Source organism: Ceratotherium simum, chromosome 11 (assembly GCF_057802395.1).
Source record: "Ceratotherium simum simum isolate JZ-2026a chromosome 11, ASM5780239v1, whole genome shotgun sequence".
Lineage (NCBI taxonomy): Eukaryota > Metazoa > Chordata > Mammalia > Perissodactyla > Rhinocerotidae > Ceratotherium > Ceratotherium simum.
Window position 1 is genome coordinate 69196895 of NC_141910.1, and position 23241 is coordinate 69220135.

Sequence of the window (23241 nt, forward strand, 5' to 3'; positions counted from 1 at the left end):
AAATATTAAATCTAACAGCATTTAGTGAATAGTTCATATATTAAAACTTTTAACATTTCTAATAATTTTTCTTTGAGTATTGTCAGTATATAACTTTCCTTACTTTCCAGTCCCCATTTTTCGTGTATATATTTTGTTTAATATTTTTTAGGTGAGTAACTAGTTTTAGAATTATAGAGGATTGTTGTAGTATTAGTCTACAGATTTGAGCTCTGCTAGATTTTGCAGTTCTATTTATGCTAAATTAAATCAGTTGTTTAAACTGTGTGTGCTGTATTAAGTAGGTGTTCCAGTAGATGGCAGTGATCATCATTACCATAGGCTTGTAGAGCAGTGGCACTAAATTGCATCTGCTCTTTGGTATTTTAGAAATCATCTTCTTCTTATGAGATACATGATTGGTTTTTCCCTTGATTGTGTAGTGAAATACTCTTTTATTTCGTGAATAAATGCATCATAACACAGGTGCTGTATAATTATGAATGTTTGCTAGATGAGCACAATTACTATTAAACAGTTAAAATCGAACTTTTTAAAAGTTTCAACTTATTAATAATAATTCATACTGATATAATGGTATTTATTTTTCACATGGTATATTTTTACATAAAGCCCTAATTAGCATGGACAGGTAATTATCCTTGAGAAATTGTTGTTATTATTTGTGTGTAAATAAAAACATGTCAGAGAAAAGGATAAGCTTTCATTTAGGAACTATGAACTGGATTCTTAGAGTCTGTCTGAATTGTTCCTAGAGTGATATATTTGGTTTCAAGAAATGTGAAAATGTAGGAACAAGAGAGCTAGTTGTCTCACAGGCGTCCTTGTGGCTTAGCATTAGCCTTTTCTCCTTCTGGCGTATGTATCCCCAACCTCTGTTCTTCAATGCCAGGTTCTCTGCAAGGTGCCTTAGTACTCTTGAGTCTTTATAAAGCTCACACAGGTGGTTAGGACAGTTCCATGTTATTAACAAGGGAGACTGTGGTTCAGAAAGTTTAATTGACTTCCAAAAGTCACTCAGCTCTTAAGTGGCAGAGCTGTTTCAATCCAGGTCTCTCAGATTCCATAAACTACTTATGTCCTTTCCCTGTTCTAAGCCCTTTACATTTTACCTCCTTTTATTCTCACAATATGTGAGGTAGTAGGTACTATTATTCTCATTTTACACATGAGAAAAGTGAAGCCCAGGGGAGGTAAGTCTCTGGCTGAAAGTCTTACAGCCAATAAGTGATAGAGTTGGGGTTTGAAACAAGGCAGTCTGGCTCCAGAGTCCACATGCTAAGTGTACTATAGCATCTCACAACATGGTAGTTCATTTAAATTTCTTAAGCTGTAGTTCTGTCTGAAATACTTAAAAAATTGAAATTTTATGATGAAATTAAGTGTCTGAAGTTTTTACATTTTTGTGTTCTCCTTTTCTTTCTGGAATATTATAAGATAGTAATATTCTATTTAGTATTTAATATTTAATATATAAGATGTTTAATATAAATTGTCTTATTTACTCCAGTAACAACTAACCTATTAAGCAGCCATTGCTCTAATATATTATTTTTTTCTACAATTTTTCTTTGCCTTCATAAAACATCAGTTTTCTCTATTTAAAATAAATGGTTATCACCTTTTTCAGTTTCCCTTCTTTTTCTCCCATATCTGTCTGTTTATCTAACTAGCTAGCTTTTAACAGAGTAAATAGTCCATGTCGGTCTTTGGTTTTGGTATAGAATAGGACTCAAGTCAGTCTCTTTACCTTCCTTTACTTGAATAGAATGCTTAGAAGTATACTGTGTCTTAGAAGTGTACTGTCTCAGGATTACAGAAACATTGATCAGTTGTCACATTTCAAGGGCTGTGTGCTTAGAGTCCTGGCACTGGGCCCCCTGCATGTTCTGTGAAGAGGGTAGGAAGTGGTGAAAGAAAGTCTGTGTCCCTAGGAAATAGAAGTATGAGAGATGTGAAAATGAACAAAAGCTTTTTAAAGCACTCAAAATATTCATATTTCAGTTCAATTCAACAAAAATTTATTAAGTGTCTACTATTTGCTGGTCCTGCTGCTAGATGCTGGAGATATAATGGTGAACAAGTACCTGTGTATTTACTTTTTGATCCAACAATCCCACTCATAGAAATTTCCTCTGAGCATACACCTGCATAAATACAAAACAGCGCCGTACAGGTTATTTATTGTGACATTATCTGTAGCAGCATAACTAAATGCACATTTATAGGAACATTGGTTGAATAAATTGTGGCACATCTACGGTAATAGAGTATTTTATAACTGTAGAAAAAGGATGAGAAAAAACTATGATTTGATATGGAGGAATTTCCAGGATATATTATTAAGTGAAAAATGCAAAGTGCAAAGGAGTATATAACATGCTGCTGTTTATATAGAAAGGAGGAGGAATAAGAACATTCATATATAAATATGTAGGTATGTGTTCTTTTTTCGTAAAAATTTAAAACAAACTCATGGGAAGGGTAAACCAGAAACTTATGAAAATTTTTACCTAGAGAGGATGCTTAGAAGGGAAATAAGACATCTCTGAATGTACATTTTTACATAGTTTGACTTTCAAATCATATTCAAAAAATAAAATCTAAAAAGATGAAAAAAAGCAAACCCTAATATTGAATACAAACAGAAGTAAATGATCCTAACTGTATATGAAATTGGTAACATAATCACACAGAGAAAATAATTAATTCGTGAACCTTTGAACTCAGTATTCTGACTCTTTATTCTTAGTAGAGTATATTCTGAGGACAAAATTAACTGCAAAGAAATCTTGAACTTAGTAGGTTTGTTGTTGGTAATAGTATTGTTATTATACTTCTGAAATCCTTTTGGGTGTATAGTAGGATAGAGTAAATGAATAAATAAATAGGTATTTTTGGGAACCAGTGTTTTCCTTATGGGAGAAGGGAGATATAAATAGTGAATGGAAGAAATTGAGGAAGCGCACTATGGTATTAGATTGGATTTGGAGATATTAAATATTAACTCATAATTTTTTTTATTGATGTTTTCATAGTTTATAACATTGTGAAATTTTGTGTTGTACATTTTTGTTTGTCCATCACCATATATATGTCTCCCTTCACCCTTTGTGCCCACCTGCTACCCCCATTGCCCCTGGTAACCACAATACAGTTTTCTCTGTCCATGTGTTGGTTTATATTCCACATATGAGTGAGATCGTACAGTGTTTGTCTTTCTCTTTCTGGCTTATTACGCTTAACATAATACCCTCCAGGCCCATCCATGTTGTTGCAAATGGGACGATTTTGTCTTTTTTATGGCTGAGTAGTATTCCATTGTATATATGTACCACATCTTCTTGATCCAGTCATCAGTTGAGGGACATTTAGGTTGCTTCTACTTCTTGGCTGTAGTGAATAATGCTGCAATGAACATAGGGGTGCATAAGCCTCTTTGGATTGTTGATTTCAGGTTCATTGGATAGATTCCCAGTAATGGGATAGCTGGATCATATGATATTTCTATTTTTAATTCTTTGAGGAATCTCTATACCGTTTTCCATAGAGGCTGCACCAGTTTGCATTCCCACCAACTGTGTATAAGGGTTCCTGTTTCTCCACATCCTTTCCAACATTTGTTGTTTTTTGTCTTGGTGATTATAGCCATTCTAATGGGCGTGAGGTGGTATCTTAGTGTTGTTTTGATTTGCATTTCCCTGATGATTAGTGATGTTGAGCATCTTTTCATGTGCCTATTGGCCATCTGTATATCTTCTTTGGAGAAGTGTCTGTTCATTTCCTCTGTCCATTTTTTGATCAGGTTGTTTGTTTTTCTGTTGTTCAGATGTGTGAGTTCTTTATATATTATGGAGATTAACCCCTTGTCAGATATATGTTTTGTAAATATTTTCTCCCAGCTGGTGGGTTGTCTGTTCCTCTTGATTCTGGTTTCGTTTGTCTTGTAGAAGCTCTTTAATCTGATAAAGTCCCACTTGCTTATTTTTTCTTTAGTTTCCCTAGTCTGAGTAGGCATGTCATCCAAAAAGATTCCTTTATGACCAATGTCAAATAGTGTGTTGCCTATATTTTCTTCTATGTAACTCATAATTTTTAATGAGATTTTTCTTAGCTTTGTCCACCAAAAGGGCCTAGAAGCAAAAACACCTTAAAATTTTGAGCACCTAGAGCCTGGATCTTGGTTTCTCAGTACCCGGACTCCTTGGAGGAATGGCCAGTTCCAGGTGTAAGGCAGGGAAAGCTCAAGGTGAGCCTACATTGTTGTGCTGGAAAGCATGGAAGGAAGTGTTCAAATGCAATGGAGTCTGGACAGAAGGGCACAGGACCTAGCTTGAAGGAGCACTTTTCCAATTTGGGCCCATTTGAGCATCACAAAGAAAAAAAATAGTAATGGATTATAACATATTGAAAAAAAATTCATGAGTCCGTAGTAATACTTAGAGGAGAGAGAAAAAAGGAATAGCTGTTTTTAAATCATAGGAGAATGCCAGCTAATAAATGTAGAAGGAATGAGTGAAATAGAAAATCACCATTTTTTCACCCCCGGTATAATAATAGATTCAAGCAAGGATCATCAGTGGTTGCAAAAACCATTGGGGGAAGGTTGTTGGAGGACAAGATGCTCACGTGGTCTCAAAATATCACTCCTCAGGTTACTTATGGTTACAAAGAGGAAATGTCCTTATAGTGGAGAGATCTGGCTGTCCCCACATTTTTAATCAGATGGTCAAGCCTGACATCATTAATGGAATGCACAGCATCATATGCCTCTAGATAAAATGCAGTAGGAGGTACCACATCACCGATGTGGTATTGTTGCCAGAAATGTTTTATTATGATTCTAATTATAATGAAACAGCCACATGAGTCCAGAATGTGGAACATTCCATAGAACAACTGGCTTGGATTCCACATTGGCCACTGGGGGAGACTAAAGAGACCCAATAGCCAAATGCAATGTGTGAACTGTGACTGGAATTATATCAGAAGGAAAATAGAGCACTGAAGGACATTTAGGGACCAATTGGGGAATTTGAGTTTTTGAATTAATATTCATTTCATTAGATATGGTAATGGTGTTTTGGGAGATTCATGCTAAAGTATTTAAGTGTGAAATACACTTTCAGGTGGTTTGGCAAAGGAGAGTATGTGTATGTGTGTGTATCTACATAGGTATATATATTGTATGTGTGTGTGTGTATATACACACACACACATACATGTGTATATAGGGGAGACGAGAACAGGTGTATCAAGATGCATGTTAACAGTTTGTGAATCTAGGTGAGGTGCATTTGGGTGTTTGTCGTCCTATTCTTTCAACTTTTCTGAGTTGAAATTTATTTTTTGCTGAGGAAGATTTGCCCTGAGCTAACATCCATTGCCAGTCTTCCTCTATTTTTCATATGGGACACTGCCAGAGCATGGCTGGTGAATGGAATAGGTCTGCACCCGGGATCTGAACCCACGAACCTGGGCTACTGAAGCAGAGCATGTGGAACCTGAACCATTCAGCCATGGGGCCAGGCCCTATGAGTTGAAAATGTTAAAAGAAATTTTAAAGCAGTCAAAGAGACACAAGTAATTAATTAAAATATAGGGTGAAAATGCTGTGATTTGAGCCAATAAAAAGAGGGATACAAATATGAAGTACCTAGTTCTTACTAAAAATTTTCCCTCTTCCCATTTCTTTTGCTCTCCATAGTGATTATTCGGTAAAATATTTGTTGCTTTGTTAGCATTTTTACTTAAGGACATGGTTTAAATTAAATGAATCTAAGAGGTCTACTCCTTAGTACACTCATGTGATTTCTGTAACCTTTACACACATGCCACATGTAACTGAAAATCATTATGGTTATATACATAGCTCTATTGAAAGCTTTAGAAAACACCATTTGTTTCATGGTGGCGGGATGAATCACAAACCACACTTGATTGGTTAATTGATCCTAATGTCAAAATCAGCCAGTGCCTCTAAAAGGTGCGGAGCAAGTGGATGCCGAAGGTGCGGTGTTCATTAGTGTTTTAAGAACTGAAATCTACAAATGCCAAGAAGTCAATTTAGCCACTTGAGATCCTGTAGGAAGTAAGATGAACAGTCCATCAGTGAGGCCAAGTAAGATTAGAATCTGCAGCTCTTGGGATAGTGAGTTATTCAGGTAAAATCATACATATATTTTAAAAATTCATGGTGTCTAACTTCTTTGCAGGGAATGTTTTATTCCCTCCTGTTGTTAAGCTGTATAGAAAATGCTGAGCGTGTTTGTGTGAAGCTGAGCTTTTGCCTCATCCTTGGGCAGGACTTTAAATTAGGTAGTAATAGTTTTGGAGTTTTCTATTTAATTTTTTGCTGGGATGGTGGCAAGAAGACAAAAGATACAAAAAGGATGAGGAGTAATTTGATCTCATTTCAGATATTATCATTTGAATGTAACGTGTCTTCCTGAAATCTTAATTCCTCTTAAAGAAACCAAGATGAGTAGATGTTAGAGACCTGATGGCTTCTCTTGCGTTTTGTTTATCCACTCCAGTTAATTTTTTTCAGTTAACATGTATTTAGTGTGAGTTTTTACTATGGGGCAAGGCTTACATAGTTGTCCTGTGTGCTTTTATGTGTTGCAGGGTCTAGCCCAGGAGGGATGCATAAGGAGACAAATGTAAAAAGCATCTTATGCCCTTGAGGAACTTACATCTTTTTAATTAAATTTTTTTTCTATTTGAAAATACTTTCAAACTTAAAAAAGTTGCAAGAATAAGAATAGTACAAAGAACACCCATGTACTCTTCATTCAGATTCATTTATTGTTAAGGTTTTACTTCTCTTGCTTTGTCGTTTGCACTCCCACTGTCTCCTGTGCTTTCTCTCGTTCTGTATGTATGTACACACATACACATACACACACACACTTTTTTCTAAACCATGAGAGGGTATATTTACATACCACAAATCTTTTGTCCCTAAATACTTGTGTGTTGAGGAACTTATATCTGATTGAAGGTAAAAATACACATTTGAAACAAGTGGAGGAAAGTAAAAATGTAGTGGCTCAAACAATTGGCCAGTTAACAAGTTTTATCAATATCAGGCTAAAACATTGCTTTCTGGATGATAGAAAACTTTTCAGGCTAGAACTACTGTTCTTTGCTGACAGAGAATTACTTGACCTTTTAAAACTTTCACTCTAATTTCCAGCATTTGAGCCTCAAGCTATATGACTTCCTAATGTTCAAAGAAATTTTCAAAAATTTACAGTTTTAATTAAAATATATCTTACAGACAAGAGAATATATCACCCATAGTTTAAAGATAATAGTAATTTTTTCACCCTGTTTATGAAACAGAACATTTGCCAAAGAAATGTTTTTGAGGGGATATTTTTCATCATATAATAAAAATAACTTGGAGTGAATTTTCATAGGGGGAATATTTTATTTTGTTCAAGTAAATATAGAATATTATTTATTGGAAGCATAATGAAGTGATGAGAACTTTGTTTTGCTATTAAATTAATCCATTATTTTAGACTGCAGCACTTGGTGGGCCTGCCGGCCATGAATGGATTGGATTCAGGGTGATTTTGAGATGCCTCTTTTTTTTTTTTTTAGAAATGAGTATGTTTTATATGCCTACAAATACTTACAAAGAATGTTTTGTAGCTGGTCTAAGGAAGAGAAAATCACAATGTAGGAAGAATCTTTGAGAATTCAATAAGGTATTGACTTAAAATAATTAAATTTAAGATGATTTGGAATGAAAAACTGTAGGAAGACAATTTGATCAACATATTGAAAAATCATATATTGGAATATGTTAGAATAATTTAGATGACTGTTTCTAGTTAACCATTTTTGATTTCTTTGGTGCCATTGCTTGTCATTTGAATAATAAAAAGTTTTATTTACACCAGATAAAAAGCAGCAGTATATAATTGATATTCATTTATTTTATTAAAGAAATCTGATTTGGTAAAAACAATCAGAAAATAGTATTTTTAACTCTAGTAGTAAAATTTATTTTTTTAATCCATAAAAAGCCTCATTTATTTTTATAGCAATTTGATGACACATCTGCTTGCTTTATTCAGCTAAAAAAGAAAATGTTGGTTCTTGGTGTTTGGTAAAATTGCTTTGTTAAATTATTTTCTAAATTGTTCAACTTTTAACAAATGACATTTGATACTAACACTGGAAAGCAATTTCAGCTAATTAAGTAGATCCCTCTATAAACCATTGGAACATTAAGATGACATACTGTTCATTCAAGATTATTTTAATTGGTACAATTATTGTAATTTTCTTGCAATTATGTGTTGAGCTAAAAGCTTTTGTCTAGATCATTTGAGGCGTTTTTTTTTTTGTTAACATACATTTAGTAAGAAGAAAGGGAGTAAAATAAAAACTGTAGATAAAGATTTTCTGTCTATTTTTTATTACTGTGTTTTAGACAACCGTTGAAATATTTTAGTATAAAACTTTATTTCTGGTATTTTTCAGGAAGTATTTTAAACAATGATAGAGATTTTTAAAAGATCAATTTAAATAGTTTTCATGAAGATAATGTTTTCAGTTTCTGTTTTGACACTGCTCAGGCAATCTTTTACTCAGGACGGCATGGTCAGAATAGTTCTGTGATAAGGATAATGCCATAGTTTATTTTGGTACTCTTTTTTGATTTTTTAAAACAGTTGAATAAGTTTAGAGAAAGCCTCAGAATGGTAGCCATTTTCCATTTCATCAAAATAGCTATTTGCTGAATAGACACTATAGACGTCTAATTTATAACATTTATACTAAATTCAGTATCTTTAAATTATTCGAGTAGTGGTATTTCTGTACTTAAGACATTTTTCATAATAAAACATCATATCTTATGATATTCCTTCCTGATATTCAGCCAAAGTTTTCATAAGCTTAATTTGATCACTTCTAGTTATCTCATGCATCTCTTAGCTCTCACTCACCTCCCTCCTCTTTCCTTCATGTTCTGGGTGATTATTAGTTGCCCACCCCCACATCATGTAGCCCAGATTATGCACAGGCTTGTTTCTTTTGCATGTGGACTTAAGTTATGAATTTGAAAGCATGAAAAATTGATCACTAGTTTAGATTTATGAAAAAGTTGTGTCATCTCCTTTGTAGTACATCCTTTGTATCAGTGATTTTTCTCTTAATTTAGGTTTTGAGATACTAAGTATAAATGTTTATTCCAAACACTGTTTCATGCATGCTGTTTTGGTGTTTTTTACATGTAGTTTAGAATCTTAATGAAATTCTGTCTTCTTGATATGATGTGACTTCTTTGTAGGAGTTGGTGTTGTCATCATCCAACATTTATTAAATTATTGTCTTGTGTGTCATTATTGTTTCATCTTTATTCAAAATGTATTATTTTGAATAATGTATATATATTAATGTATATATAATGTAAATACTTTATTCAAGGGTTTAATATTTTATCAATATCTTTATCTTTTAAAAGATAGCCTGATCTAATTCTTTGCAAAATCATGGGATAATTCTCCATATAGGAGAGGAAACTAAGCAGGTTTGTGTTGAAAAAAAGCAAATATAATCTAAAATAGAAATCACATTTTATCTGGATAGAAATAAATAACAGTAGTATATTATCAGGTTTAATGTGAAAATTGAGCCTTCAAACCATGAACAAAGATGCCTGTAATCAGATGTAATGTTGACAATTAAACATGCATTTCTGGTTGTGCATTGTTTATTTTTATTCATTGTCTTTGTGGAAATTAACTGGAAAATCCAAGTTCCTAAAGATAAATAAAGGTAAAGGGCAGAATTTTTTAGTTTATTTCGATGTACCTGCAAAAATCATGCCTACTTTTGTTTGAAGAAAAAAAATGAAACATGTTAAACTAGATATGTTTGACTGTTTTTTGAGTTTATCTATTTATGTATTTTGCTTCTTCTTTGTTTTATTATTGCTACCAGACTTTTGTAGCGACACCCAAAGTTGTGAGAGAAATTAATAGGAAAAAGCTTAGAATTTATTCATTTATTGAGAAAATAGTTATTGAGCACCTATTATGGACCAGGACCCATTCTATGAGCTTGGGCACATCCATGAACAAAACAGACAAAGATCCCTGCCCTGAGGAGCTTACTCTAGCAGGGAGTGATGGATAATAAACAATGTCTATAATACGTAACGATATAGCATGTTAAAAGGTGACGAGTGCTATGGAAAAAAGAAGTAGAACAAAGTTAGGAAGAGGAGGAGTAGGGTAGGTGCCACGTTACATAAGAGGCTCAGGATAGTCCTTGTTGAGAAGGGATCTGTTGAGTGAATACTTAAAGGAGGTCAGAGAATTACCCAAGCAGAGATCTAGGGAAAGCATTTCTAGGCAGAGGGAACAGTTTGGACTAAGATCCTAAGGCCAGAGAGTGCCCGGAATGTTCAGGGAACAGCAACAACAAGGGATCTAGTGTGGCTAGAGGGGATTCAGTGAGGGGGTGGGGGTAGGAGATGAGGTCGGGGAGGTCAGAGGGGTGTGGGTCACGGACAGCTTTTGGAGGACCGTTGTAAGGATTTTGGCTTTTACCCTCAGTAAAATGGAGATCCATTGCAGGATCTTGAAAAAATTGTATCCGTACCCTGTATGCTCTAAGCTGCCTATTATTTGGTCATATCAATGTAACTTGGCCTGAGTTAGGGAACCCTGTTGACCTAAGAGAGCGTATTTTGAGAATCTCTTGCTGAGAAAGGGATGAGAATGAATCTGGGTGGAAAAATTAGGGTGAATGAAAAGTTGTGCAGAAACTAGGTGATGATCCCGCTGTAAAGATGAAATGAGTGATAGAGAATAGCACATAGTGGCACTGCATGAATATGAGAAGGCTAGGGAATGAATAACGACATCTATAGTCTCGTTCCAGTGTACTGAAGGAAAACTAATTAGTTATTCTAAACATCTGCAAGAATTTATGTGACTAATTTCCCTGTGTGTGTGTCTCCTGTTGTAATAGTTTCTTGTTTTTTAAGATCATTTTATTCTTTATTTTCTAATAAAGTGATGGATTTATAAGCCTACTTTCTGGATCATTTTTTAAATTGCCTTGTTTCCCTTGGACTTGCCAGCTGCTTGGCCTGTCCTCCTATCCCCTACATTTAAACCCCTGGTTGAGAGTGAATGAAAGGTGGTTTCCATAGCATTGAGGACTGATAGATATAGAGAGCAACTAATGAGTTGCTTGTAGAGTAATACTGGCTTTGATTTATGAGTAGTATAAGATGGAAATGATGGTCATTGCCTATCAAATTGGGCTCTCAGGATAAAGAGAAATAATTGGCCAAAATTCTATATATAGGACTGGAGTTCCAAACAATCTTAACATGGCTTTCCAGCCCTTTCTCATGCCTTTTCCTTCTTGCTTTTCACCTGCATTCTCTCTGGTCCATACTCCCCTCTCCCGCCTCATTCTTCTGGTCTCATCTTAAATGCCACTACCTCAGGAAGCAGACTTTTGTAACCAGGCATACCCCATTCTCCAAGGCTTTATTACATGTGTTCATTATATACTGGTGTTTTCCTTCATAGCACTTACCATAGTTACCCTTTTGTAAATATTTGCGTTGCTATTTCTTTGATATTTGTTTCCTGAACTAGACTATTAACTCCATGGACTGTAACTTCCTTAAACCTTGTTGAATTCCTTGCTTCTAGCCCTTCTTGGCATAGAGTAGGCAGTAGTGGGTATTTCTGAAAGAATAAAGAAATATGATGATGACATTTGAATTGAGAAAAGCATGGATTGGGGGAGGGTGGTAAATGAGAAGCTACGTTTTATCTTGAAAAGAATGCTACCTGTAGAGGCACTTCCTTCTTTGGTTCTAAATGTGGGTAAAATGTTTCCTTTGGTATTATACCGTCGTATCCGTGACTCAGGCACATAGTAAGTTCTCGTACACAAAGACTGAGTGGTGGTTACATATTTCAGCTAACACCTAGTAGTCTCTGCCTTTGCCAGGTGATACCAAAATCAAAGCAGTGTTTTCGTAGGCATTTCACATTTCTAAGTTTCCTACACTTATAATCCTCTTGTGAATGCCATAGTTTGGAGTTGCTTCCTATTGGTACTCTTTAGACAGGTCCCTCCCACTTCAGTTTCTACTTGCAGGCTGTTGTCAGTATTTTTTAAAAAGGCCTTGTGACTTAGCTGGACTCCATTTTTGTCATGCTAAACATTTTGACTGTACTCATTCATTAAACAAATATTTATAGAGTTTATTATGTGCTGGGCACATGCTAATAAAAGTTCTAGCTAATATTACTTGAGCCCTCAATGTATGCCACGCATTGGATCAAGCACTTTACCTAGATTATTTCATTTAATACTCGTAACTCTGGGAGGCAAAGAGCAGGAGTTACCTGAGATCACACCTGAGATCTTCCGCAAGCCTATTTCTGGAAGCCAGGAAACGGCCTATAACTACACAACTGGGCACTAGGTCTCAGATGTTAGACGTACAGAACTAAACTGATTTTATCTTTATTTCCAGATATATTTTATTCATTTTCAAATAAATATTTAGAACCATTTGTTGTGTATCAAAGGGAATGTTACAGCAGATAGAATTTTTTCCAGAGGATTGAATTTATCTTTTCTATTAAAAAATGCAAACTTCTTACCAACTTATGTAAAACCCCAAATACATGCTTTATTCACTTCTAATAGTGTCTAGTAACTGCGGTAGGTTTTGTATGGAAAGCTTAAAAAAATCATTTGTGATATTTAGCACTTAAACAGCTGGCGCATCTGTTTGTTTAAGCCTTTATACCATTTATAGGCACACTAAGTCGTCGTAATTTTTTTCTAGGTGGCCTTTTCAGTAGTTTTTCTTTTGCTTTTAATAGGATAAAATTGATTTTAAAAATATTTTCTCATTTAAACTCATGATGCCATTTTCAGTATTTTATGTTGATGTAGAACAAAGAAAGAATTTTCAGTGTTCCAAGGTTGTGTGTTTTTTTTTTGAGGAATGTTAGCCCTGAGCTAACATCTGTTGCCAATGCTCCTCTTTTTTGCTGAGGAAGATTGGCCCTGAGCTAACACCCATGCCCATCTTCCTTTACATTATATGGGACGCTGCCACACCATGGCTTGATAAGTGTTGTGTAGGTCTGTGCCTGGGATTCGAACCTGCAAACCCCAGGCGGCCGAAGTGGAGCGTGTGAACTTAACCGCTACGCCACTGGGCGGGCCCCCCAAAGTTGTGTGTTTTTAACTTCAATATGAAAATTCAAGTATATTAACTAAGGCTATTTGAAAACAGAAATAACAAAATCAGTTTGTCTAAAATAGATGTTTTAATATGTAAAACAAAAATATTACCTATGCAGGTTTACAGTTTATTTTATAATACAGTGAGTATTATGCATGTTTACATTAAAGAAAGTCTGATTATTGAAGGATTCAAATTCACCAAAAATGTTAAATATGCCTTTAGAGATCAAGTAGAGATCAGTTTTTTTCCTGAAGTTATTTTTTCAACAGAGATTGTGATTTCAGAATTTCAAATCAAAATATTTTTAGGATTCTTCAAAATCTGAGAATAGACAAAAGTAATATACAACAGAAATGCTGGCTAATTCAAATGCTAAGATAAGGTGAGGTGCTGATGTGAAACCACACTGCAAGTGGCCTCTGTTAGCAATATCCAAGAAGTCCACAAGGTGGGAGTATTTTCACTAGAAACATCAGCACGTTCAGCCAAGAAATAAAGTCTAATGCATTTTGCTTCCCCCTTTCCATAGCAGAAAAACAAGAAAAACACTGAGTTTAATATATTTTAAACTCTAAAGTTCAGTTTTCATTACTATTTTTTTAAAAAGTGGCTCTACAGGACATTTGTAAGCACCGAGAATCATGATCTTAGGCAAATGAATGGTTATCTGATCACATGGTGTAGTTTTTATTAAGTTTAGTAGTATCTTTTTCCCCTAAAATTCTTTTAAATTAACTTTTGGGAAAAGGGTAGATATGAAAAAAGAGAGGAGTTTTTTTTTTTTTAATTTATCTGCTTGCAGATTTGTATTTAGATTTAAAAATATTAAATCCTAAACATTGTAGAACTTGAGTTCTATACCTATTAAACATGAAATCTTTAAAGTAACTTGTGTAATAAAGGTTTTGCTTTAATCTGAAGCAAATTCATAGGCAGACTTTGAGTTCAGAGCCTCCATTCTATGCCTGTTATTCAGAGTTTTATTGCAAAACATTTTCTTCCTATATATGATTAATGTAACACTTTTTAAGATTTCTTAAAGGCAACAATAACATGAACTTCTCTTATCACTTGCTAGCACTGCGCAATATTATTTGTGTTCCTCAAACAGCTATGAAAATTGGATCTCATTTACTTTAATCAGAATATTTTTTAATATCATAGTATAAACTAGCTATAAAACAATAGGTTTTGCTTTTTTATGATAGATACTATTTTCATATTGAGTCAGTTGTGAATTATTTTGCCTCTCTTAACCTGTTTACTGAATTTTTCTCTATGACCCTTGCTTGAAATTGTTGTTTTGTCATCTGAATTGCTCCTATCTGATCACTTGCGTGGTAGTAACTGGCTAGGCATCATGCTGTAGGACACTGTTTTTCAGGCTTTTTCCCCCTGGTGGAAACCTTTTTGCAAATTAAATCTTATACAGAATCCTAATAAATAAAGCAGAATGAATATAAAGTAATTGATTCAAATAATAACATTTCCTAATAAATGTAGTTAGTGAGGAAAACGAGCTGTTCTGAAGAACATTAAAATCGAAGTGTGTGGATGATTGTTGCAATCCTACATTGGTTTAAACATCCGTTTGTTTCTGTACTTAGATTTGGTAATATAATATCAAGAAAATTCTAAATCTTAAATAGATGCAAATGTTAGCAATTTTTAAACTTGCTCTTCAATGGCAGGATGCTTTCAATTAACCTGATCCAGAAACTTGAAAGATTAACTGGGAATTTTGCTTTGTAGGTGAATCACAAGTAGTATAATATTTGCAGTTGCTCACATTTCTTATGATTAGTTGAAGTGTTGGGTGCTGCTTCTCTTACTAGGTTCTATCAACTCGGTCATGTCATGAATTATCATTGTGATTTTCTAACTGGAAATTTCTAATTTTCTGACACTCTGTGCTCAGGCACATAGGGTGGAGTAGTGTACTTGCTTGCATAATTTTGCTAAGGGAAAAGGGCTGCTCTGGATTAAAAAAAAACAATGAAGTAATTTAAATAATGCACATGAAGATGGAGGAGATACTTTATTTCGAAGTCTGTGAAAAACTGAAACAAAAACCGGGATGACCTGGTAACACAGGCTTATATGTTGGTCTTCGAATCAGTGTGTTAAAATTTAATATGTAACAGTATTCTATTTTATTATATTTTTTAAGGTGCTAAAAACATGTAAATCATTAATTTAAGAATTTTGAGCTACATCTGTGGCACCCAGTTTGAACGAGTGCAGTGAGCAGGGTGCAGGCTTTTGAATCAAGCAGACACAGTTGCAGCTCTGCCACTTACATCTGGGGTGATAATCAGGCCGGTTGCCTAACCTCTCTGAGCCTCAGTTTCCTTATTTTAAAAATGAAAACAATACGTCATGGAATTTTGGGTGATAAAAATTAGACTAGGTAAAACACCTGGCTCAGAGAATGACAGGCAGTAGGTATTCAACAAATATTAGTTCTTTTTTTATTTCCCTCTCACACCTTTGTAACTTTTAAATATATACCTTGCTCAGAACCTGTCATATGATGCACATGAACCTTATCAGTGTTGTAGTTGAACCTAAGCTGATACCTTTTTGAGCTTTCCTATTTTACCCTCCTTGTTTGTTGATCCTTTCTCGTCTCTGTAGTTACCAGAATTGCAGCCTTACAGCCAAGTGAAGTCATGCTTCAAGTGTCTCATCTTTACACTCAAGTCCAAGGGAGCTCAGACATGAAAGGACATTTCTGTTTTAGCCCAGTGCTTTCCTTCATTGCTTTGAGAGAGAGAGCATCTCCACATGGCGGGAGCACGGGAAGCATCTACAGGGTCCTAGACAGGATCTTAGAAGTCTACTTCAGCCCCTTTGACATAAGGAAAGTAGAGGCTAGAGAGGTTAAATGACTTGTCCCAAATCACACACATTTAACAAGTGACCCAGCATTTAAATATGCCTTTAAAAAATTAGTCTCATTGCTTTCAATTTTTTTCTTTTTTTGTGAGGAAGATCAGCCCTGAGCTAACATCCATGCTAATCCTCCTCTTTTTGCTGAGGAAGCCCGGCTCTGAGCTAACATCTATTGCCAATCCTCCTCCTTTTTTTTCCCCCCAAAGCCCCAGTATATAGTTGTATGTCATAGCTGCACATCCTTCTAGATGCTGTATGTGGGACACGGCCTCAGCATGGCCGGAGAAGCGGTGCGTCGGTGTGCGCCCGGGGTCCGAACCCGGGCCACCAGTAGCAGAGCTCGTGCACTTAACCGCTAAGCCACGGGGCCGGCCCTGCTTTTAATTTTAATTGTCACACATTATAGCCTTACTTGAAGTTATCTGAGATCATCAAGTCTGGATTTAGGGAAAGTCATTGCAGTGAATACTCTGTTCTTCTGTTTCAGACTATAGCCACGTTGCATTTCATGCAGGCATTGGATTCCTAGAAATCACTGCCTTTATCAAAACTGCATTTGATGGGAAGCATCTAACATGTAAATATATAGTAAGTTTATATAAAGAGCTTCAAAGGGAGATTATTTCCCCCCGCAGACTTTGGTTATACTAAGTTTCCTAGTCAACTGAACAGACTGGCAAATTGAATCATCACTGGAGATTCACTCAGCCTCCTTTCTTTTTTTTTTAAATTTTTTGTTTATTGCAGTAACGTTGGTTTATAACATTGTATAAATTTCAGGTGTACATCATTATACTTCTATTTCTGCATAGATTACATCATGTTCACCACCAAAATACTAATTACAACCCATCAACACACACGTGCCTAATTATCCCTTTTGCCCTCCTCCCTACCCCCTTCCCCTCTGGTAACCACCAATCCAATCTCTGTCTCTATGTGTTTGTTTGTTGTTGTTATTATCTACTACTTAATGAGTGAGATCATACTGTATTTGACCTTCTCTCTCTGACTTATTTCACTTTGCATAATACCCTCAATGTCCATCCATGTTGTCACAAATGGCTGGATTTCATCGTTTCTTATGGCTGAGTAGTATTCCATTGTGTATATATAACACATCTTCCTTAGCCATTCGTCCCTTGATGGGCACTTAGGTTGCTTCCAAGTCTCGGCTATTGTGAATAACGCTGCAGTGAACACAGGGATGCATCTATCTTTACGCGTTGGTGTTTTCAAGTTCTTTGCATAAATACCCAGCAGTGGAATAGCTGGATCATATGGTAGTTCTATCCTTAATTTTTTGAGGAATCTCCATACTGTTTTCCATAGTGGCTGCACCAGTTTGCACTCCCACCAGCGGTGTATGAGAGTTCCCTTCTCTCCACATCCTCTCCAGCACTTGTTGTTTCCTGTCTTCTTAATTATAGCGATTCTGACGGGCGTGAGGTGATATCTCACTGTAGTTTTGATTTGCATTTCCCTGATAGTTAATGATGTTGAACATCTTTTCATGTGCCTGTTGGCCATCTGTATATCTTCTAACAATTTATTTATTTACTTATTTTTTCCCCCAAAGCCCTAGTAGATAGTTGTATGTCACAGTTGCACATCCTTCCAGTTGCTGTACGTGGGACGCAGCCTCAGCAGATCTGTATATCTTCTTTGGAAAAATGTCTGTTCAGGTCTTTTGCCCATTTTTTAATTGGGTTGTTAGTTTTTTGGTGTTGAGATGCATGAGTTCTTTATATATTTTGGAGATTAACCCCTTATCAGGTGTATGGTTTGCAAATATCTTCTCCCAATTGTTAGGTTGTCTTTTCGTTTTGTTGATGGTTTCCTTTGCTATGCAGAAGCTTTTTAGTTTGATGTAGTCCCATTTGTTTATTTTTTCTATTGTTTCTCTTGCCTGGTCAGACATGGTGCTTGAAAATATGTTGCTAAGACCGATGTCGAAGAGCATACTGCCTATGTTTTCTTCTAGAAGTTTTATAGTTTTAGGTCTTACATTCAAGTCTTTAATCCATTTTGAGTTAATTTTTATGTATGGTGTAAGGTAAAGGTCTACTTCCATTTTTTTGCAGCCTCCTTTCTTTTTGAGTGTAAATGTTTTTGTGTCAAAATAATTCAGTGCTTTTTATTCTTTTAAACTTATAAGGAGTGAGATTTTTATGGTCATAAAATTTTCCTCCTGTTGTTTCTAGTCCTAGTTCGTTTTTCAGTTTCTGACCATATTTATTATTCATGTTCAAAACAAGAAGCAAGAACAGCTGAAACATATGAACAAGATATTGCTAGCAGCACTAACTTATAACCCAGAAGTGTGGACATAGCTTGGAAAAGGGGGAGCTGGGTCACATGAGGTCCTGGGTGTAGTGGTATCTCTGCCACCCAGGTCACATGTTGTGCTGCCCAGGTGAAGCCTCGCTGAAGCCCAGCTGCAGATATGCAAATTGTGTGTCTAATGATAGTCTACTGAGTTTGCATATTGAACATTTTTTCATCCTTTAAATTTCATGCCTACATGTTTCCTCCATTAGTATAAAAAAGTAATCTTGGGCCATAATGTTTTGGTCAAGTAGATCACCTTGGAAATGTACACCCTCAGTGGGAAATAATTTTTTAAAAATGTGCAGTAAGCTCTTCCAATAAGTAAAAGAAAAACATTGTTTAGCTTTGCCAGTGGTTTCCGTGGCAACTTAGACATGTGCTTTTGTGGTTTGCATTGTTTAACCCTAATCAGACCATCCTTAGATACATAAGTCAAATACATTAAATAATTGAAATCAGAAACAAACAAACCTGAAGGTTTGGCGCGCTGATATACTCAGTGTGCCTTGTATACAAGTGCTTTGTTGTTTTCTAGTGTAGTTACTGAATAGGATGCCTATAAAATGCAACATGACTTTTGTAGGCTTTGAAAAGTAGGTGTCAGTGAGGACACCTGACACCGTGTGCCCTGTTGTCTTGAGAATCAGCTCTGACCACCACATGCAGGTGCCCCTTTGTTTTCTTTCCTAACAAGTTGTTTGCTCCATTGAGTGTTGTTTCGCACTCAGCACAGCCTTCTGCATGTCGTCGGTTTTAGCTTATATTACTTTATTACTTTTGTTACTTTAGCTATAGCAAGGAAAGTGTCTATTTTTCCGACCCCCTAGGCTAATGTTCTTTCCAACATAAGATGAAAGGTAAATAATGGAATCTTTATAAGGTACTTTTATAAGAATCTTAGGGGTGATTAAAACTTATGGGATACAGCAAAGGCAGCGTTCAGAGGAAAATTTATAGCTATAAATGCCTACATTAAAAAAGGAGAAAGACCTTAAGTTAATAGCCTAACTTTACACCTTGAGGAACTAGAAAAAGAAGAGCAAATTTTAAAAATTTCAAAGCTAGCAGAAGGACGGAAATAAGCTTAGAGCAGAGATCAATAAAATGGAGAATAGAATAACAGCAGTGAGAATTGATGAAACCAAAAGTTGTTTCTTTGAAAAGCTCAACAACGTTGACAAACCTTTCACTAGACTGACAAATGAAAAAAAGAGAACACACAAGTAAGTAAAATCAGAAAGTGGGGACATTACCACCAACCTTACAGAAATAAAAAGGATTGTAAAAGAAGACTCATTGGATGCAGAGAAGGCATTTGACAAAATCCAACACCCTTTCATGGTAAAAACACTCAGAAAACTAGGAATAAAAGGGAACTTACTCAACATGATAAAGGACATTTATGAAAATCCCACAGCTACCGTCATTCTCAATGGTGAAAGACTGCAAGTTTCTCCCCTAAGACAGAAACAAGACAAGAATGCCTGCTGCTGTGGGCTGAATGTGTCTTCCCAAAATTTATATGTTGAAGCCCTACCCACCAATGTGATGGTATTTGGAGGTGGGGTCTTTAGGAGGTAAGAAGGTTTAGATGAGGTCATGAGGGTAGAGTCCTCATGATGGGATTAGTGTCTTTATAAGAAGAGACCAGAGAGCTAGCTGCAAATCAGGGAGGAGGTTCTCATCATAACCCGACCACGCTGGTACTCTGATCTTGGACTTCCAGTCTCCAGAACTGTGAGAAATAAATGTTGCTTAAACCATCCACTCTATGGTATTCTATTATAGAAGCCCGAGTTGACTAAGACACCCACTTTCACCACTGCTGTTCAGCTTTATAGTAGAAGTTCTAGCCTGTGCAATTAGACAAGAAGCAGAAATAAAAGGATCCTAATTGGGAAGGAAGAAGTAAAACTATCTGTAACCACAAATGACATGATTCTATATGTAGAAAATCCCAAAGACTGCACAAGAAAGCTACTATAGTTAATAAACAAATTCAGCAAAGTTCCGAGATACAGATCAGCACACAAAAATCAATTGTATTTCCATACACCTGTAATGAACAATCTGAAAGGAAATTAAGAGAGCAATTCTATTTATGATAGCATCTAAAAGAATAAAATACCCAGGAATAAATTTATCTCAGGAGGTTAAAGACTTGTACACTGAAAACTACAAAACATTGCTAAATTAAAGGAGATCTAAATAAATGGAAAGATATCCCATGTTCATAGATAGGAAGACTAAATATTGAGATGTCGATATTACGGAAAGTGATTTACAGATTCAGTGCAGTCCCTATCAAGATTCCAACAGCCCTTTATGCAGAAATAGAAACCTAATCCTCAAATTCATATGAAATTGGAAGGGACCCATAATAGACAAAATAATCTTGAAAAAGAAGAATAAAATTGGAGGACTCACACTTCGTGTTTTCAAAACTTATTACAAAGCTACAGTAATCAAAACAATGTGGCACTGGCAAAGGATAGAAATACAGACCAATGGAATAGAATTGAGTGTCCGGAAACAAACCCATACATCTGTGGCCAGCTGAGCTTTGACAACGGTGCCAAGTCCATTCAATGGAGAGAGAATAGTCTTTTCAACAGCTGGTACTGGGACAACTAGATTTTCACATACAAAAGAATGAAGTTGGACCCCTGTCTCACAACATGTACAAAAACCACCTCAAAATGGATCCACCTACTCTTCCCCACACGCAAGGCTTTTTCAATATCAGAAAGGATAATTAAAGTGAAAAAATTTTTAAAGGAATAGAGCTCTTTGGGAACAATACATTTTTTTGTGTAGTTTATTCACTCTACAGATGTTTATTAAGCAAAAGTGATGTTACAGTATTCTGCTCTAGGCACTGGAGATACAGTGGTAAACAAAAGTGAACTTGTTCCCAGCTTTAATGGAGTTTACAGTCTAGGGGGGAGAGAGACACTGGTAAAATAATTCCACTAATGAATATAAAATTCAGTTGTGATATGTGGTATGTGCAAGGAAGCATATGTACTATGAGGGCTTGTAATAGAGGAGTAGACTTGGTCTCAGGGAAGGCTTCCCTGAAGAGGAGGAATTGAGCTGAGAGACAAAGAATGAGTAGGAGTTAACTGTGTTAAGACAGGAGGGGAGAGCTTGTGTTAGCTACTAATATGTTCAGGGTTTTTGTTGTCTTTCCACAGAGTAGTGGGCTTAACAGTGGGTTTCATTTTATCTTTTGTTTCTGACCCTTTGGCTGCAATGCTAGTGGCTGTTTTTTGTCTGTGTGTTCCGTCTGTCTCCTGGAATCTCAAAAGTGCTGTGTGCATAGAGAGTATTTAATAAATGGGCATTCACTGGTGGAAAGTATTTGAAAGTCTACTAGAAGTTAAATTTGTTTCAAGGTAATAAAATCCTGAGGCAGTTAAGAGTTTTACCTATTTAAATTTTTTTTAAAAAATTATCTTAATTTTTAACCTCTTATGATTAAATAATGACATTATTAGGCAGCTACTTTTAGGTAAAGTATGATAAATAATGCCTTTTTCATAAATTATGCTCTTGGAACCTGTTTATATTTTGACTTAAAATAGAAATTTTTTTCCACGTAGTTTAAAACTTCATTTTGAACTGAAGTGATATGAATGGCTTATATAAATTCTGCCAGGAAATAATATAGACCTTCTATAAACCACTGTCATTTATAATCAAAGTGCTTTTAACTTACGTTGATGTTGGCATTAATAAGTACCGCTAGAATGGTAGCATGGAAAGAAGTTGCATTTAAACTTAGTAGGAGCTCATTGATGCCTGAGGTTTTATAATGCTTTCTGTGGGCCATTTAATGCTGACAACTTTAATTCACATGATTCATAATACTGGAAATTTAAATTCACTCTTAATTGAAAAGTGAAGTTACTTAAATTCTTTAAATACTAACCTTTGGAAAAATATCTGAAAAATAAAGGCACATATGATTTTGGTGGCCCACTGCCAAAAGATTATCATTTACATAAATATCTCTTTCAGTAGAAGAGTTTAATGTATTGAGCTCAAAAGGTTAGAATAGAGACTTCAATCTGGAAACCAGCAGTAGACTGTTGGCTTGTGAACAGCAGTATTGTTCATCGTATTGAGAACACTGTTCACATTCAGGCTTAAGCAGAGCTGGCATTAAAATGCAGTTAATTTGTTTCATGTGACTTGTCAGCTGTGTGTTTTTATCTAAATCTTTCTAGCTTCTCTTAGAATTTTATGTTCAACTCCTGAAATAGATGAACTACCTTTTTAACTATTTAAGCCCTGATATTTTGGCCACTTCTGCAAGCGATTTTGTGAAACCATTCTCCAAGTTTTCCATTTCATTTTAAATATATTTAATATTCAGTTTGAATGCCATTTTAATTTGTTAAGAAGTAATCCCATGTCGGTGGGCTTTTCTATTTTGTGCATGTATGCGTGAGTCCATAAAAGGGACTTCCTGAAATTCATTAAGACAGAATTGCTGTCCTTATTTTCTCACCAGCACCCTGTTCTTTTCTTGTTTCTTAATTTTGTTCTCTGGATTTTCCCTTAGATGGCTTTTAATATTTAGCTACTAGCCAAGTATTGGGTCTGAGCAGTAAAGTGCTAGTCCCAAAGAAGTAATATAACTAACTAGCATTACAGTAAGATCCCATTTCACTTTTTGAAGGGCATGAAAATCTTACTGCTCCTCTGCAACTGTACTCAGTATAATCTAACACTTAGTATTCTTGATTAAC

General features: G+C 35.4%; 1 protein-coding gene across 5 annotated transcripts in view; it reads left to right on the forward strand.

The window, feature by feature from the left end:
- Nucleotides 1-23241, forward strand: part of KIDINS220 (kinase D interacting substrate 220) — a 117955-nt gene that overhangs the window by 68731 nt on the left and 25983 nt on the right. The gene's annotated exons all lie outside the window — the stretch shown is intronic.